Genomic DNA, 20190 nt, shown 5'->3' with positions numbered 1-20190 from the left:
CATTTCCTTGCTGGTTTCCAGCCTTTTCCAGCCTGGTCTTAGCTGGTCAGGCTAGAAAATGACCAGCTAAATCCAGCTAAAACCAGCTTGACCAGCCTGGTTTAAGCTGGACATAGCTGGTTTTGGCTGGACTCCCAGCTTGGCTAGGCTGGTCAAGCTGGTTTTAGCTGGTCATCTCCCAGCCTGACCAGCTAAGACCAGGCTGGAAATGGCTGGAAACCAGCCTGGAAATGGCCAAAACCCCTCAAAATCAGCTAAAACCAGCCAACCAGCCTAGGCTGATTTAAGCTGGATTTTACAGCAGGGTGTTGATTTAGCCAATTATTGAAAGTGGCCATTTGGGGTCGACTTTGGAATATATCCATTGTAATCCCAATGTTGATTGGTTCAATGATTAAAAGCAGCCATTTTTGGTTGACAATGGACTGACATTTGTAGGCCCAATATTTATGAAATCAGTAGTTGAAAGCAGCCATTTTGGGTCAAAATTGGTGTATAACTATTGTAATCCCAATGTTATTAGATTCAGTTGTTAAGAAGCAGCCATTTTGAGTCGACATTGACATTTTACAATTGCAGGTTTAATACTGGGAGTTTGAGAAATTCTGTAGTTAAGGGTTGCTTTTTGAGGTCGACCTTCACATATTACCGTTTCCAGCCCAATATTTGGTAATTCAGAAGTTGAGGGTGGCAATTTTTTATCAAAATTGACGTAATATCATAACAGCGCCAGTATTAGCTGATTCAGAGGTTGAGGGAGGCCGTTTTTAGTCCACATCAAAACAACTTCTGCACTCCCAGTATTACCTAATCCAGTGGTTAAAGGTGGCCAATTTGGGTCAACCTTGGGATATTAATAGTAAGCCCAATGTTAGGGGCTTCAGTGGTTGTGGGTGGCCATTTTGGAACAACACTGATGTAATACACCTGCTGGCCCAGAATAAGCTCACTCTGAGGTTAAGGGTGGCCATTTTGGATCAACATCAATGCATTATTATTGCAGACACTGATTTGGAAGATTAACTGCTTTAAGGTGGCCGTTTTGCATAGACGTTAATATAACCCGACTGAAAAAAACAGCTTAAACCAGCCTAGGCTGGTTGGCTGGTTTTAGCTGGTCGACCAGGCTGGCTTTAGAGAGGTTTTGGCCATTTCCAGGCTGGTTTCCAGCCATTTCCAGCCTGTTCTTATCTGGTCAGGCTGGGAGATGACCAACTAAAACCAGCTTGACCAGCCTAGCCAGGTTAGCTGGCCAAAACCAGCTATGTCTAGCTTAACCCAGGCTGGTCAAGCTGGTTTTAGCTGGTCATTTTCCAGCCTGACCAGCTATTACCAGGCTGGAAATGACTGGAAACCAGCCTGGAAATAGCCTAAACCCCTCTAAAACCAGCCTGGTCGACCAGCTAAAACCAGCCAACCAGCCTAGGCTGGTTTAAGCTGGATTTTTCAGCAGGGATCCCATTGCCGGCTTAATGTTACTAGATTAAGTGGTTGAGGGTGAATAATTTGGGTTGATATATTACTATCACATGCCTATTGTTAGCCGGTTTAGGGTGGCCATTTTGGATCAAATGTTTGAAATATTTCTATGAATATTTGTTAGAAGTTCTGCAGGTTTAATGTATGAGATATTTAAAAGAAACTATGTCTAATTTCGATAGAAATGAATATTCTGGTCTTCATTTGTTGTCTATTTCTGGCTAGGAGAAACGAATGCGACATTAGCAAGATCACATATGCGCTTCTTGTGTTGTTTATGAAGCACTGCCTTTCTTCTTACGATTATAGCTTATACAATCTCCCTATCAATTCCTCTCAGTTTTGTTTTTTTGAAACCATGACCCCCTTCAGAATTGCTTCTTGCCTATTGGTTTGTCTTTTGTGAGCGAGCCGCTGTGATGAGATGTTTACTAGGCAGTGCACATCATCCCAGAGCTCTAATCACTGCGTCCCCTTGCTACTGAAACCCGCCGTCGGATTGGCTGCGGTGTCGTCCGCTGCGCTCTCACGGGCTCTGATCGCTAATTACCGCCTCGTCAGGCTGTCGTACACCGCAGCCGCTGAACAGGGGGACATTTTGTTGTTGTTCTTGCGTCTCTTTCAGTGTTGGAGAGCCTAATTTGGAGAAAGTTACTGCAAATTGAAAGTTGTTAGGCTGGAGTTAAGACACCATTTTGGAAAAGGGCTTAGCAGGGAGATGCTAAATGTTTAATATTAGACCTACTATAGCTCATGAAGGTTTAAGTACTGTTTTGGGTTAGGAGTTAGCATATAAATATCAAAAGTTAGCATTAGCGGGTAATCTAGTAATATCAACCCTACTAAAAAAAACAGCTTAAACCAGCCTAGGTTGGTTGGCTGGTTTAAGCTGGTCGACCAGGCTGGTTTTAGAGGGGTTTTGGCCATTTCCAGGCTGATTTCCAGCCATTTCCAGCCTGGTCTTAGCTGGTCAGGCTGGGAGATGACCAGCTAACACCAGCTTGACCAGCCTAGCCAGGCTGGGAGCCCAGCCTAAACCAGCTATGTCTAGCTTAAACCAGGCTGGTCAAGCTGGTTTTAGCTGAATTTAGCTGGTCATTTTTCAGACTGACCAGCTAAGACCAGGCTGGAAATGGCTGGAAACCAGCCTGGAAATGGCCAAAACCCCTCTAAAACCAGCCTGGCCAACCAGCTAAAACCAGCCAACCAGCCTAGGCTGGTTTAAGCTGGATTTTTCAGCAGGGAAGTAATATAATTTACATAAATTGATCAATAAATAAGCTATTTACTAATAAACCTAATGCTTAGCATGTGCCAAGCTGCTATTTTTGAAACGGCCAGTTAATATTATTTGCAATTAGCCATTAGCATTGGTTGTACTAGCTTAGATACAAATAAAAACCTTTTTGGCTACTATTTAAAAATGACAGATTCTCATGTTGTCATACTCCATCACTCATCAAATATTCTTGTTTCAGCAGGGGAGAAGCTAGTTGTTAAGCTAGTAGTATTGTTAGTAATTAGCAGCTAGCTCGCTACTAATGCCCTTTGTGCTTTGACCTTGACTGTGATTTTACTGTGAGATTGTGGATGTAAATTAGATTGAGATTGGCATTTTATGTTGACATTAAACAGGTGTTCATAAGAACAAAACGGATTTAAAGACACGGCGTGGCCCACACACGGCGTGAAGGTAAACTTGTGATGTCGTACAGCTGCGCGGCACACGGGCTTTTATTTAGACACACACACACACACAAAGCGAGTGGATGTCACCTCTGCGAGAGGTTGCCAACTGCATGATGTCATCCTCACCGCCTCCCTCGCGCTCGCTCCAGCGCTCATAAATCAACATGTGGAGGAGACGTTTTTAATCAAAAAGAAAAAAGGGCTGTGAATAAATCTGGCCTGTGGTAATAAAGCTGGGGGCTTGTTTGTGTGTGTGTGTGTGTGTGTGTGTGTGTGTGTGTGTGTGTGTGTCCAGTGGCTTTACTTTTTACACGATTACTCAGAGAGTGCAACACGCATTCTCCATGTCTCCATCCTCCATTCTCAATGCAGGCAATTCTGATTTTTTTTTTTTCTCCTTCTGAGGGGAACCTAAACGCAGCCCTCCCCCCTAAAACACATCACAATACACAACCTGTATCGAAGAGGGTCTCGATTACACTATCCTGAAAGAAATGCAATTTGTTTTGGTCACCGAAAATTCACGTACATCCTCACTAAGGATTAAGGACGTCAGTTACTCAACCAATTGGTCAACCCTGAGAGAAAACGACACGATAAAAACCATTAAAGACATCAGAGAGCTTCACATTTTTAGGTTGAGTCTGTAACAGAGTTTGAGTTGAGGTTTGTCTTTTGCCGTCTTGCTAAAACATTTGTTTACATTTATTGGCTAATGTCTTGGATTCCAGCTTCCAAATGTAAAGCGTTATCGGTCTAAAACTCTGTATCGCTACATTGCTAGATATATTGGTATATTGGTAAAAGGCTCACAGGACCAATATAGTGTCTGTTAAACAGCGGACTTTCCACTGAAAATCATACAAATCCATCAGAACTTCTGTGATTGTGTTGTTGTTGTTTTTCTAATTGATTGCCTGCTTGATTTACTTGTTATATGATTGACTGATTGACTAGTTGGTGGATTGATTGGTTGACAGGTTGATTGACTGGTTGATTGATTGATTGATTGATTGATTGATTGATTGATTGATTGATTGATTGATTGATTGATTGATTGGCTAGTTTTCTGGTTGATTGGTTACTGGTTGATTGATTGATTGATTGATTGGCTAGTTTTCTGGTTGATTGGTTACTGATTGATTGATTGATTGATTGATTGATTGATTGATTGATTGATTGATTGATTGATTGATTGATTGATTGCTTGATTGATTAATTGATTGATTGATTGATTGATTGATTGATTGATTGATTGATTGATTGATTGATTGATTGATTAATTGGCTGACTAGTTGTCTGGTTGATTGGTTACTGGTTGATTGATTGACTATTTAATTGATTGGTTGACTGATTGGTTACGCTGCTGTTTGGTTTGTTTGTTTGTTTGCTTGTTGGTTAGTTGGTTGATTGATCGATTGACTGGTTTTATTAGTTGATTGAATGATTGGTTAACTAGTTGCTTGATTGATTGGTTAACTGGTTGGTTGGTTGATTGACAGATTGGGTGGTTGGTTTGATTGATTGATTCATATGGTTGATTGATTGATTGATTGATTGATTGATTGACTGATTGATTGACTGGTTGATTGATTGATTGATTGATTGATTGATTGATTGATTGATTGATTGATTGATTGATTGATTGGCTAGTTTTCTGGTTGATTGGTTACTGGTTGATTGATTGATTGATTGATTGGCTAGTTTTCTGGTTGATTGGTTACTGATTGATTGATTGATTGATTGATTGATTGATTGCTTGCTTGATTAATTGATTGATTGATTGATTGATTGATTGATTGATTGATTGATTGATTGATTGATTGATTGATTGATTGATTGATTGATTGGCTGACTAGTTGTCTGGTTGATTGGTTACTGGTTGATTGATTGACTATTTAATTGATTGGTTGACTGATTGGTTACGCTGCTGTTTGGTTTGTTTGTTTGTTTGCTTGTTGGTTAGTTGGTTGATTGATCGATTGACTGGTTTTATTAGTTGATTGAATGATTGGTTAACTAGTTGCTTGATTGATTGGTTAACTGGTTGGTTGGTTGATTGACAGATTGGGTGGTTGGTTTGATTGATTGATTGATTGATTGATTGATTGATTGATTGATTGATTGATTGATTGATTGATTGATTGATTGATTGATTGATTGATTGATTGATTGATTGATTGATTGATTGATTGTTTGTTTGTTTGGTTGATTGACTTTTTTGTTGACTTGTTAGTTGGTTGACTGGTTGACTGATTGACAGACTAACTGATTTGACTGAGTCATTTATTACTTTACTTGGGTGATTGATTGATTTATTGATTGGTTGATCCGTTGACTGACTGATTGATTGACTCATTGACTGACTGTTTTACTAACAGACTTGATTTAATTCAAGATTACTAAACTAAAAAAACAAATGGTTCACATTGTAGCACGCAGTGCTAAACAAACCAAAGCTTGTCACAGCATCTTCGTATCATTTCTCACTAGTTATTCTGACGTGCTTCTATTGCCCTCATTTGTATAAAAGCATCTGCTAAATCAATAAATGTAAATGTAATCAGTGATGAAGGATCGACTAAGGGTCCTGTTTCCCACAATGCTTCACACAACCTCTAAAAACAGTGCATTTGATTGGGTGTGCCTCCGTCTGCCCGCACAACACCCAATCTGAACCTCAAACACACCCCCCTGAAAAACCTCACGACGCCCCGTCCAGCGCCGCGCTGACCGGACAGAAATATCCCATGTCGAAACTGTACACCACAATGCTGGTCCCACGCAGCGCCATAAAAATCACTTTGTGTTCCTGCTGCTCTGAAAAGCGTCGCTCAATAACACAGGCTCGTGTTATTCTTCCATTTTCTGTGTTTATGTTCGGGACCTCAAGCTGCAGTGTCTTCCTGTGGCCCTCGCTATGTTAGGAATCCCGGCCCAAAGGCTTATTTGTTGTTGTTTTGCAAAATGCGCAAGATTTAAATGCTGTTTTTACAATTTTCTGGAAATAGAGCACAAAAAAAGACGCTTCACGGAATGTTCACGCTGCTCTTTTTTTAAAAATACATTGTCACCAAAAATGGTCAAGCTTAAAAAAATCCACTTTAATTGTGTTTTGTTTAATTTGATTTGTTTATATTGTAATTGGCTTAATATTTTATTTTTATTTGCTGTAAATTTCAGTTTTATTCATCCATTCATTTTCTTGTCGGCTTTAGTTCCTTTATTAATCCGGGGTCGCCACAGCGGAATGAACTGCCAACTTATCCTGCAAGTTTTTACGCAGCGGATGCCCTTCCATCTGCAACCCATCTCAGGGAAACATCCACACACACATTCACACACACACTCATACACTACAGACAATTTAGCCTACCCAGTTCACCTGTACCGCATGTCTTTGGACTGTGGGGGAAACCGGAGCACCCGGAGGAAACCCACGCGAAGGCAGGGAGAACATGCAAACTCCACACAGAAATGCCAACTGAGCCAAGGTTCGAACCAGCGACCTTCTTGCTGTGAGGCGACATCACTACCTACTGCGCCACTGCCTTGCCCTAATTTCAGTTTTAGATTTCTTTAATGGTTTTGTTAGTTTTATTTTGCGAAACACTATGTATTTAGTTTAGAAACTTTTGGTTTCGCTAATTCTAGTTTAGCAGAGTTCTGAAGAGCTACGTTGTGTTTTTGTACAAGAAAGGGCACTTTATTTTGTGGAGCACAAAAAGAGATGCTTTGCAGAATGTTCATGCTGCTCTTTTCCACACAATGTCACCCAAAAAAAAAAGGCCAAACAAACAAATAAAAAAACGTTATCAAAAAGCATTTTTTGGATGTAAGGTGTTTTTATAGTTTGCATTTATTATGTCAATATTATTTTTTATACTTGCTGTACATTTCAGCTTAGTTTTAGTCTGTTTCCTCAATGGTTGTGGTAATTTTAGTTTAGCTTTTATTTTGTGTAACACATTTCCATTTAGTTTGTATGTATTTAGTTTCAGTTTGGGTTTTGAAGAGCTACATTGTGTTTTTTTTGTTTTTTGGGAACTGCGCTTTTTTGGAGCATAAAAAGAGACGCTTTGCAGAATGTTCGTGCTGCTCTTTTTTTTTTTTTTAAAGTGAAAAGGCTGCCCTTTTTGCCAAAAGGTATTTCTTGGATGAAAGATTATTAAAACATTTTTGCAATTTTAAATTAGTTTTTATTTCGATACTATTTTTAAAATTGCTGTACATTTCAGTTTAGTTTTAGTTTGTTTATAGCAATGGTTTTGTTAGTTTTAGTTTCGTTTTTGTATTGCGAAACACATTCCTATTTTAGTTTTTATATATTTAGTTTCAGTTTTAGTTTTACTAATTCTAGTTTAGCAGAATTATAAAGATCTACATTTTTTTTTCCTTTGGGAAATGATGCATTGTTTTGTGAAGCTCAAAAAGAGACACTTTGCAGAATGTTTACGCTGCTCTTTTTTTGTTAGTTTTGTTTTTAATTTTGCGAAACACATTCCTGTTTAGTGTTTTACATATTTAGTTTCAGTTTTAGTTTGACTAGTTCTAGTTTAGCAGAGTTATACAGATCTATGCTGTGGTTTTTTTTTTTCTCACAAAAAGAGATGCTTTGCAGAAGGTTCACGCTGCTCTTTTCCACACATTTTCAAATCACTTTTTATTTCGATACTGTTTTTAAAATCTAGTTTGTTTTCAACATTAATGGATTTGTTCGTTTTATTTATACAATTTTTGTGAGAAAAACTATTTAATTTACTTTTTATATATTAAATTTCAGTTTTTCGTGTTGGTTGTGGGTTTCCCCCACTGTCCAAACACATGCAGTATAGGGGAACTGATGAACTAAATTGGTCATAGTGTAAAATATGTGTGAATGACTGAGTATGGGTGTTTCCCAGTCCTGGGTTGCAGCTGGAGAGGGATCTGCTGCATGAAACATATGCTGAAAAAGTTGGCAGTTCATTCCGCTGTGGTTACGTCTAAAATAGAGACAAAACTGAAACTTCATTCATTTTCCTTTCAGCTTAATTTTGACCAATTTTAGTTTAGTAGAGTTACTAAGAGCTGCATTGTGTTATTCGTTTATTTTTTGGGGTGGAGAAACAGCACTTTATTTTGTGTAGCTCAAAAAGAGAGACTTTGCTTAATGTTTACGCTGCTCTTATTATTATTATTTTTTGTTAATTTTAGTTTAGTTTTTCATTTTGAAACACATCCCTGTTTAGTGCTTTACATATTTAGTTTTAGTTAAAGTTTTCCTAATTCCAGTTTACCGTCCTTGACCAAAGTAAAGTTTAGTGTTAAGTTTACATTAACTCTTAATAATAGTTTTAACAAACACTGAAGTCAAGACCATACAAATGTTGCTTAAACAAATACAAATAAAAATTAGGAAGTATTGTGAAGAGCTATGATATGTATTTATTATTTTATTTTATTTTTTATTTTGGAAATGACAGTCTATTTTGTGTAACACAAAAAGAGATGCTTTGAAGAATGTTCATGCTGCTCTTTTTCCACACATTGTCACCAAAAAATGTTAAATTAATGATCTCAAAAAGCATTTCTTGGGTGCAAAGTGTTATAATAGCTTTGCATTTTTAAATATTTTTTTTATTTCGATACTATTTTTAAATTAAATTTGCTGTAAATATATACAATTTTTCATTAGTTTCAGTTTAGTGTTTATTTTACAAAACAATCATAGTTAAAGCTAGTATGAACAAACACTAATCAAAACCTTAAATTCAAATCAAAACGATGAAGTATTGTGAAGAGCTACGTCATTTTTATTATTATCATTTCCTTTTTCGTGAAGCGGCGGCCCAGAACGTGTAGCGTTTAGCAATCTTCTTAAGTGTCGGCGTGCCGCTCGCCAGCTCCCCTCCGCTCTGATTGACTCGGGCAGAAAGTGACGAGAGCGATTTCAATAATTTATTTTCCCTTTGAAGCTTCCAAGTGAGAGATTTGAGGCCCCCGAGGGAAACGAAACCCTCCCTCCGTCTTGTCTCTTTAAAGTTATCAGCTAAAAGGCCCGAATGTCCCTCATTACCTGCCTGACTTTAACCTCCCTCATGCAGCTCCGTTGCCAAAGTCGATCTCTTCTGCTCAGGGCAGCGTCGCTCTGCGGACCACATGTATTTTTAGGTTGCTTGTTAAAGGAATTGCTCACACACAAATGTTCCAAAAATCACGATTTGTCGTTTTGTGAAGCACAAAAGGAGACAATTTGTAGAATGTGCGTGCTGCTATTTTTCTCAAAAATAGTCACTAAGGGTTGACAAAAAAGCTCTTGAAACTTTTTTTGAGTGCACTTCATTATAAATTTGCATTTCTAAATTAGTTTGTATTTTGATACTATTTCAACACAAAAAGAGATGTTGTGAAGAATGTTCACGCTGCTCTTTTTCCACAAATGATCACTAAGGAAGGTCGAAAAAAGCTCTCAAAATGCATTTTTCATGTGCAAAGTTTATTATAATTTGAGTGATTTCGATCCTGTTTTTAAATTTGCTGTAGATTTCAGTGTAGTTTTTGTTCATTTCAATAATTTTTGAAGTGTTCCTCAGGTCTTTGCACTTTAAGTCTGAAATTTTCGTATGCATTGCATCAACGCCATTCTAGATTTTGGCTTACACTGTAAGGTGATTCTGAATTTGAACATTTAAATTTTCAAATAAGGTTTAGAACAGAGAATTGTTTTTGACTGCCAAAATAAACCAAAATATGTAAAATAAGAATATAATAATTTAATCTAAAAAGTCTAATTTAAATATTTAATTATTCAAATGAAGTTTGTTTCTCGTGTACTCTCCATTTTATTAAATTTATTTATTCCGAAAATTGCCCAAGCAATTTTCGATATCGCATTTGACACCATTTTAGATTCTGTAGAAGATTTTATGTGGAAAGTAAACCAAAACTGACAATTTACCCATATCAATGGGTTCATATCAACCCATTTTCATATCAAGTTTTTTGACATTTAAAAGTTTATGACAAAAAATTTGTAAACATAAAATAAAACATAAAATACATAAAAGATAATTTTTTAAATTATTAATTAATTTATTCATTTTATTTATTTATTTATTTATTTATTATTTATTTATTTATTTATTTTTCAACAAAGATTTTTAACATTTTCAACTAGCATCATCATAGAGCTTTTGGAGCTGAGATCAGCTCTTGATCACCATACACTTTATTTGCGTGGAAAAGAGCAGCATGAACACTCGTCGAAATATCCTCTTTTTTGTTCCACCACAACACAAGGGTGAATAAATAACAATGCGAGCAGATTCTCATGTAAATTTACTGTGCATTTTATTGCATTTATTTATTCAGAAATTTTCCCATGCATTTTTCGTATATCACATTCGACACCATTCTAGGTTTTGAATAAAATTGTAAGTGGAAAATAAACCAAAACTGACCATTTACTCAGACAATATTGTTATAATTTGCACATTTGCATAGTTGTTTTCATTTCAACCGTTTTCATATTAAGTGTTTTGACATTTAAAAATTGATGACAAAAAACTTTATTCGTAAACATAAAATACAATAACGATTAAAAAAATCGTTTTTGAATAAAATTTCAACAAAGATTTTCAACATTTTAACGAGCATCATGGCTAAATTTTTGGAACTGAGATCAGCTCTTTATCAGCATACGCTTTATTTGCGTGGAAAAGAGCAGCATGAACGCTCGTCGAAATATCCTCTTTTTTTGTTCCACAACAACACAAGGGTGAATAAATAACAATGCGAGCAGATTTGACCAGCAGTTGGGTTCATTTAAATATTTGAGTGAAACATTAAACATATGGATATTAAAAGTGTTTTAATTCTGACTGATTCTCATGTAAATTTACTGTGCATCTAATTACATGTATTTATTCAGAAATTTTTCCCATGCATTTTTCATATATCACATTCGACGCCATTCTAGATTTGGAATGAAATTGTAAATGGAAAAGGGCCAAAATTGACACTTTACCGAGAGAATATTGTTGATATTAAAGACTAATTTACACACTTGCAAAGATGTTTTTATATTCAACCATTTTCATATCAAGTTTTTTGACATTTAAAAAAACAACAACAAAAAACGTCATTCGTAAACAAAAAATAAAACATAAAATACTAAAAAAAAATTAGATTTTTTTTCGATTTTTTTTCGATTTTTTTTTTTTTTTTTTTTTCAACAAAGATTTTAAAAATATTTTTAATGAGCATCATTGTAGAGTTTTTAGAACTGAGATCAGCTCTTGATCATCATACGCTTTATTTGCGTGGAAAAGTGCAGCATGAACGCTCGTCGAAATATCTTCTTTTTTTGTTCCACAACAACACAAGGGTGAATAAATAACAATGTGAGCAGATTTGACCAGCAGATGGGGAATCATTTAAATATTTGAGTAAAACATTTGACATATTTAAAAATTTAATTTATTTCTGACTGATTCTCATGTAATTTTACTGTGCATCTTATTAAATTAATTTATTCCGAAATAATTTTAATAATTTTCAATTTTCATATATCGCATTCGACCTCATTCTAGAATTTGAATAAAATTGTATGTGGAAAATGAACCAAAACTGGCACTTTTAGTAATTTTCATTTTCACCCATTTTCATATTAAGAATATTGACATTTAAAAAAGACAACAACAAAAAACATTCGGAAACATAAAATTCAACATAAAACACACAAAAATTCACAAGTTTTTGGAGCTTAGCATCTCTTGATTACCATACGCTTTCTTTGCTTGGAAAAGAGCAGCTTGAACGCTCATCAAAATATCTTCTTTTTTTGTTCCACAGCAACACAAGGGTGAATAAATAATGATAGGAGTAGATTTGTCCAGCAGATGGCCCTCTGTGGATCGTGTCACCTCCACCTGCTGTATAAACACGCACACATGCACACACACACACACTTTCTGGAGCAGCTCAGATTAATCATGAAGCAGATTAGCAGGCTCGGATTTACTGAATGTCAAAAATGATTATTTGGTGTCACCTTGAGCCCTTCACCGACGTCCCATCAGCCCAGATTGAAAAAAAAAAACACCTCCTTTGAGGCTCAATTCTGCTGCAAATACCAGTTTAAAAAGAGGAATAAATAGTTGACAGCGTCTGGAGTGGCCTTTGACTCCGCATTACAGCAGCCGGGATGATTTCGTTTGTTTATTTGATCAGAAACCCCGCTGTTTTCGGGTTTGTTTATTGTTCTCGTTTGCATAATTGATGTCACGGCTACAATTAAAATCGGTCAGCCGATGAATCCGAGCCTGACTGACATAATGATGTTGTTTGTGTTGTCTTTTCTGCGCTAACGACATGTTTATTCACCGTTGTGTGGGCTCTAGCGGAAATCCTGCGGATTGAGACAAATAAAATGTGAGATTTTGTTGTAACATTATTATATGTCGTTAATTACTAATTGCATTAAATATTTCTATTAATAGGTTTTATTTAGTTATTTTCATTTTGTATATTAATTTACATTAGTTTACATTATTTTATTACTTTAAGTATTAGTTTATTTCAGATTGTATTGATTGTAAAAAATGTATGGTGTTGCTATGTTATCTATTTAATATTTATAGTTGACATTTAGTGTTTTCATTAAATGATAATTATAGTACAACAACTAATAATAATAATATTTACATTAAAGTATAATAAAAATAATAGTAAATATATTTAATAATAATAATAATATTTAATAATAATAATAATAATAATATTTAATAATAATAATGTATAATAATAATAATAATAATAATAATAATATAATAATAATAATAATAATAATAATACTTACATAAAGTATAATAAAAATAATAGTAAATATATTTAATAATAATAATAATATTTAATAATAATAATAATAATATTTAATAATAATAATGTATAATAATAATAATAATAATAATAATAATATATAATAATAATAATAATAATAATACTTACATAAAGTATAATAAAAATAATAGTAAATATATTTAATAATAATAATAATAATATTTAATAATAATAATGTATAATAGTAATAATAATAATAATAATAATAATAATAATAATAATGTATAATAACAATAATACTAAATATATTAATAATAATAATAATAATAATAATGTATAACAAAAATAGAAGTAAATATATTTATTAATAAAAATAATAATAATGTAAAATAGTAATAATAGTAATAATAATATTAATATTAATAATGCATAATAACAAATATACGAAATTTATTTTATAATAATATATTAAATAATAAAAGTAATAATAATAATAATAATAATAATAATAATAATAATAATAATAATAATAATAATGTATAATATTATTAATAATAATAATAATTATTATTATTATCATTATTATTATTCTTATTATTCTTATTATTATTATTATATTGTAAAAATAAAAATAATTCTGCATATGTTTTATTATAATAATAATGAATAATAATAGTTATGATAATAATAATGTATAATAAAATAATACTAAATATAATTTATAATAATAATATTGAATACTAATACAACTACTATAACTACTAATAATACAGCTTGAGGCTTATTAATACAGTAGTAGTAATAGTAGTATTAAGAATAACAGTTATTCTAATAATATATAAAAAATAATAATTTTTAAGAATTTTAAATATTGTAAAATAATAATAATGTGAATAACAATATCTATATGAATAATATATAATAATAACAACAATATTATAAAAATTATGTTTAATAGTAATAATAATAATAATAATAGTACAACTAATAATAGTAATAGCAATAATGGAACTGTATTATTAATATAATAATAAATCATAATATTCTATACTATCAATATCAAGAATAAATAATAATAGTCATACTGTATAATAAAAATAATAATAATGTATAATAATACTATTACTACTAATAATAACAATAATAATAAACTAAGTATTATTATTGTCATTATTATTAATATTATTATTATTATTGTTATTATTAATAATAACAGCAATGCTTAATATTTTAAATATTGATTAATATTGATAGTAATGACGATGATGACTATAACAATAAGGAATAATACTAATAATGTATAATAAAAATATTAAATAATAATATTGTATAAAACAATTGATGATGATGATAATAATAATAAGAAGAAGAAGAAGAAGAAGAAGAAAAAGAAGAAGACGACGAATATGATAATATAATTCTTTTAAACTTCAGTCTATTAAAATGATGTAGCCTCTACATATACATTTAAATATATGCCTTAGAATAGTTCATTTTACTTTAAGCAGATGTATTTTTGTGCAGTCAGATGATTTGAACCCTCGTGCCATCACAGATGTCTGTATTTTTCGCAGTCTGTCAACAAGCACCAATCGCCTGCGGACGACGCAATTCACATTAGATTGTCGCCATTTCCTGGTGGTCTCGGTGGTCCGGCAGCCGCAGAATTGGCCTTATTGTGGAAGTTAATTTTGTGTAGTTGCTCCGCCGCACCTGCTAAAGCTTTGCTTATCCAGACTCCGTAAAACGGAGCCCGCTGGGGCAGAATCAGACGTAATTGCGCTAATGTGACTGGAGGATTGTGGGAAAACGACAAGCAGAGCGTGAACAATCCAGCCACTTCCTGTTGTGTTTGTGTGGAGCCTTTATGGGCTTTTTCTGCTAAAATGTGGAGCCAGTTAAAATTCTGCTAAGCTGATATTCATGATGATACACTGCAAATGTATCGTACAGACGTGTTGTGGCAAAACAATATATATATATATATATATATATATATATATATATATATATATATATACAGTTGAGGTCAGAATTATTAGCCCCCTTCAAAAAATTTTCTTCTTTTTAAAATATTTCCCAAATGATGTTTAACAGAGCAAATTTTCACAGTATGTTGGATAATATTTTTTCTTCTGGAGAAAGTCTTATTTGTTTTATTTTGGCTAGAATAAAAGCAGATTTTATATATATATATATATATATATATATATATATATATATATATATATATATATATATATATATATATATATATATATATATATATATATATATATATATATATATATATATATGCTAATTTACAAATATATATGCTAATTTACAAATAATACTAAAATATATTAAGATATACCAAAATGTAGACTTTGATATGATACCTTTGCCGTATACAGTACAATATTTTGGTACGATAGCTTTGCAATAAATGGTAAAATATTTTAGTACTATACCTTTGCACTATACAGCACAAAATTACAATACAATATCTTTGCAGTATACGGTATGATATTTTGGTACGATACCTTTGCATTAGATGGTCCAATATTATGGTACAATATGGTTGCACTATTTGAAATGATATTTTAGTACGATACCTTTGCAGTGTAAGTTACGATATTTTGATTTGATACCTTTTCAGTATACTGAATGATATTCTGATATAATACCATGGCAGTATATGGTACGATATTTTGGTACTATACCTTTGCAGTATTCAGTACAATATTACAATACAAAATCTTTGTAGTATATGATATGATATTTTGGTACTATACCTTTGCAGTATATGGTGCTATACATTTACAGCATACTGTGTGATATTTTGGTACGATACCTTTGCATTAGATGGTACAATATTACGGTACAATGTGGTTGCAGTTTATGGAATGATATTTTTGTACGATACCTTTGCAGTATACGATGCAATATTTTGGTATGATACTTTTTAAGTATACTGTATGATATTTTGATATGATACCATTGCAGTATACGGTACGATAATTTGATACGATACATTTGCAGTATACAGTACGATATATCAGTACGATCCTTTAGCATTATATATGTAAATATGGTATGATATTTCGGTATATTACCTTTGCAGTTACTATATTCATTACTATACATTTGCAGTATACATTATGAAACATTAGTATGATATGTTTGCAGTATACAGTACAATATTTCTTATATTACCTTTTTATAATAAACATTATAATATTTTGGTCCAATACCTCTGCAGTATGCGGTGCGATATATTATGCAACAACTTTGCAGTATACAGTTGGATATCTTTGCATTATACACTATGATATATCGATATGATAGCAGTATATGGTATGATTTTTTAGTACGATGCCTTTGCAGTGTACAGTACGATATTTTGGTACTATACATTTGCAGTATACGGTATGATATTTCAGTATGATACGTTTGCAGTATACAGTACAATATTTCTTACAATACATTTACAGTATGCAGTATGACACATTTGCAATATACGGACCAATATTTATATATAATATATACGTTTTTAAGCTGTTAATAATAATAATAATAGAAAGGACATTTTATTAATTAAAACATTTTTGATTATTGGTGTTTATTAACTAAGTATACAGTATAGAAATATAATTGCAAAATAACCATTGCAATGTATATAAAAATAAAATATCTGAGAATCAGATTTGCTGATTTTTCTCTGCTCTTAATCCGCTGTCTGTCTATGAGAGATGATTAACATGTCATATTTTAGTGTTAATACTGAGAAGTGATTATATTCTGGACAGTGGTGTTAATGCTGAGCTCTGCAGAAAAAAACACATCTGACCTTTTCTACCATCTGTTCCTCACAGACGCCGCCATCATCAGTCATTATTCACTTTATGCATGTGCTCTTCATCACGTCTGGAGCATCAACACATTTCACATGTTCAATAAAATAAAAAAAAACTTAAATTAGTTTCTCTTATTACGTTTTAGTTACTGCTATTACAAGTCTATTCGTTACCGCACAAGATTACCGGGTTTGTTTACTTTTATTTTAAACTCAGCATTGATTTAAAAAAAAGTTTAAATGAACTGGAATTTTAAAAACTATCCCACCGTTGGGTTTTGCTTATATTTGACCCAATATGCAACAACCCAGAATTTTAGTGTATTAATAATGGACTATCGATGTATTTACTAATGTAAATAGCTAATACATTAAGGAAAAAGTAATATGTGCATTTCCTGAAGAAAATGTGAGTGCCATCGCAAACCTCTACAAAGGGCACAGAGTCGACATCCACAGCCCAGTAAACATTTACAAAATTAAATTCGTAAATTCAAAAGCGTTTATAAATGCGCTAAAACAATTCATGAATACATAAATCCAATTCGTAAATTTGAAACACAATTCATAAACACGCAAATCCAATTAGTAAATTCAAAATCTCATAAATGCACAAATCTAATTCGTATATTAAAAACGCGGTTCATGAATAAGCGAATCCAAATCGTAAATTAAAAAACTCATAAACGCACAAATACAAATCGTAAATTCAAAAAATCATATACGCACTAATACAAATCGTAAATTCAAAACACAATTCATGAATACACAAATCTGATTCGTAATTTCAAAACACGATTCATAAACACGCAATCCAATTAGTAAATTCAAAATCTCATAAATGCACAAATCCGATTCGAAAATTCAAAACATGATTCATAAACACGCAAATCTAAATTGTAAATTCAAAACACGATTCATTAATAAGCGAATCCAAATCGTAAATTCAAAAACTCATAAACGCACAAATACAAATCGTAAATTCAAAAACTCATAAACGCACAAATCTAAATCGGAAATTCAAAAGCTCATATACGGACAAATACAAATCGTAAATTCAAAACACAAAACACATTTCATAAAAATACAAATCCAATTTGTAAATTAAAAAAATATAAAAACATACAAAAACAATTCATAAATGCACAAACACGATTCTTAAATTCAAACACAATTCTTATATATGCGAGTTTGATTCGTAAATTCAAAACGCAATTTATAAACACGCAAATTCAAATATTAACATTAAAACCTCATAAATGCACAAATCGGTTGCATAAATTCAAAAATTCTTAAATGCGCAAATCTGATTCATAAATTCAAAAAATTCATCAATGCACAAATCCAAGACGTAAATTTAATAACACAATGTGCAAATCTAATTCGCAAATTCAAAGCAATTAATAACTGCGCAAAAGCAATTCATAAATGCACAAATCCCATTCAGAAATTCAAAACACATTTCATAAATATGCAAATTCAATTTATAAATTCAAAACAATTCATAAATGCACAAATCCGATTCTTAAATTCAAAACACAATTCATATATATATATATATATATGCATATATATATATATATGCAAATTTGATTAGTAAATTCAAAACAATTTATAAATGTGCAAATCCGATTTGTAAATTCAAAACGCAATTCACGAATCCACAAGTAAAAGTAAATATGTTTCCCTAAATGCTCACACAAATGCATCTTCCCTAAATACATTAAAACATTTACACAAATATGTAAATCAATTTCTTGAACGGACCCCGTCACGCATTTATGAATTATTAATTGGATTTGTGCGTTATTAAATTGTATTTTGCATTAGCAAAGTGTTTTTTTTAAATGTGAACTGTGCTGTGCACGTGTGAACTTGATTTCTTTAATGGATTATTACTGAGACTGATCTGGCTCTATAGAGAGAGAGAGAGAGAGAGAGAGAGAGAGCTCAGCCCTGCGGTGTTTCTGGATGTTTCTGTGAATTATTCTTCATGCGGGGGTCTCTGAGGGTGAAGATAATGATGATGATGGTGAAACTCGACCCTCTGGTCCTCCTGAAACGCCACTCATCTCCACATTTTACCTGCACTTTCCTCATTTTCTCTGTAATGCAGGGGGTTTTCTGCTTGATGCTGTTAGTGTTGAGCGGATAGAAGGCAAACACTTTTACTGACACCGCTACAAATATACACATCCTGCTCCGTGCCTTGATATTCATTTATTATATGCGTTTCAGTGCTGGTAATTTGTTTAGGAGTGTAATTAATAATAGCATCTACTAGTATCTTGAAAAATATCTGATCAAATATTATGTGCTGTCACCATGGCAAAGAAATCAGTTATTAGGAATGAGCTACTAAAACTATTATGCTTAGAAATGTGCTGGAAGGCAAATTCTGATTGGAGGGAAAATATGCAGGAGGGCTAATAATTCCGACTTCAACTGTATGTGGTCTTTGTAAAGTGTAGAAATCCTGGTCTTGGGTGTAGTTTGTGTGTTTCTGTTAGTGTAGTCGACTCTTTTTTCTTTTCTGTCTGCTTCTCCAATAAACTCTCCATCACTCGCCGCTGTCAGGAAATCCATAACTCACTGCCGTCCGCTGACCTCCAGTTAACAAACTAACTAAAACCAGTCCATCACTCGCCCGTCGGGGCCTAAACAAGCGTTCATTTCACCAACAGGAGACTCTACGCTTCAGTGCATTTACAGTGACCAGAGCTCATAGTACTTTTATTTTATTTATTATATTATTTAGGTTTTGAGTAAACTGAAAGCCAGATACAGTGCATTTTATTAACTTTTTTTTCTTTATATATTCATTAAAGTGTGTTTTTGTATTGATTTATTTGACATTTTTTAAATATTTTTTATATATTTAATAGTATCTTATTTTTTATATATTTAGAATATATATATATATATATATATATATATATATATATATATATATATATATATATATATATATATATATATATATATATATATATATATCCGATTAGCCCCCTGAATTATTAGCCTTCCTGTTTATTTTATATTCCCTAATTTCTGTTTAACAGAAAGCAGATTTTTTTCAACACATTTCTACACATAATAGTTTTAATAACTCATCTCTAATAACTGATTTATTTTATCTTTGCCATGATGACAGTAAATAATATTTGACTAGATATTCTTCAAGACACTTTTATACAGCTTAAAGTGACATTTAAATGCTTAACTAGGTTAATTAGGTTAACTCGACAGGTTAGGGTATTTAGGCAAGTATCAAATTGTAGACTATCAAATAAAAACAATAGCTTAAAGGGGCTAATAATTTTGACCTTAAAATGGCATTTAAAAATTTTAAAACTGCTTTT

At 32.3% G+C, this 20190-nt stretch overlaps 1 protein-coding gene and 2 long non-coding RNA genes across 52 annotated transcripts in view; 2 read left to right on the top strand and 1 right to left on the bottom strand.

Moving 5' to 3' along the window:
• The window catches only part of LOC147831455 (uncharacterized), a 787032-nt gene that overhangs the window by 40328 nt on the left and 726514 nt on the right, over positions 1 to 20190 (bottom strand). The window lies entirely within an intron of this gene.
• ptprsa (protein tyrosine phosphatase receptor type Sa) overlaps positions 1 to 20190 on the top strand; it is a 387121-nt gene that overhangs the window by 184234 nt on the left and 182697 nt on the right.
• LOC147838341 (uncharacterized) lies at positions 4599 to 8227 on the top strand. Its single transcript, XR_015521696.1, has 2 exons — positions 4599 to 4658; positions 5028 to 8227. It is a non-coding gene; the product is annotated as an uncharacterized LOC147838341 (long non-coding RNA).

This window comes from Danio rerio, chromosome 22 (assembly GCF_052040795.2).
Source record: "Danio rerio strain M-AB ecotype USA chromosome 22, GRCz13ab, whole genome shotgun sequence".
Lineage (NCBI taxonomy): Eukaryota > Metazoa > Chordata > Actinopteri > Cypriniformes > Danionidae > Danio > Danio rerio.
The sequence above is the reverse complement of the archived record's forward strand: the minus strand, read 5'-3'. Positions and strand labels throughout refer to the sequence as shown.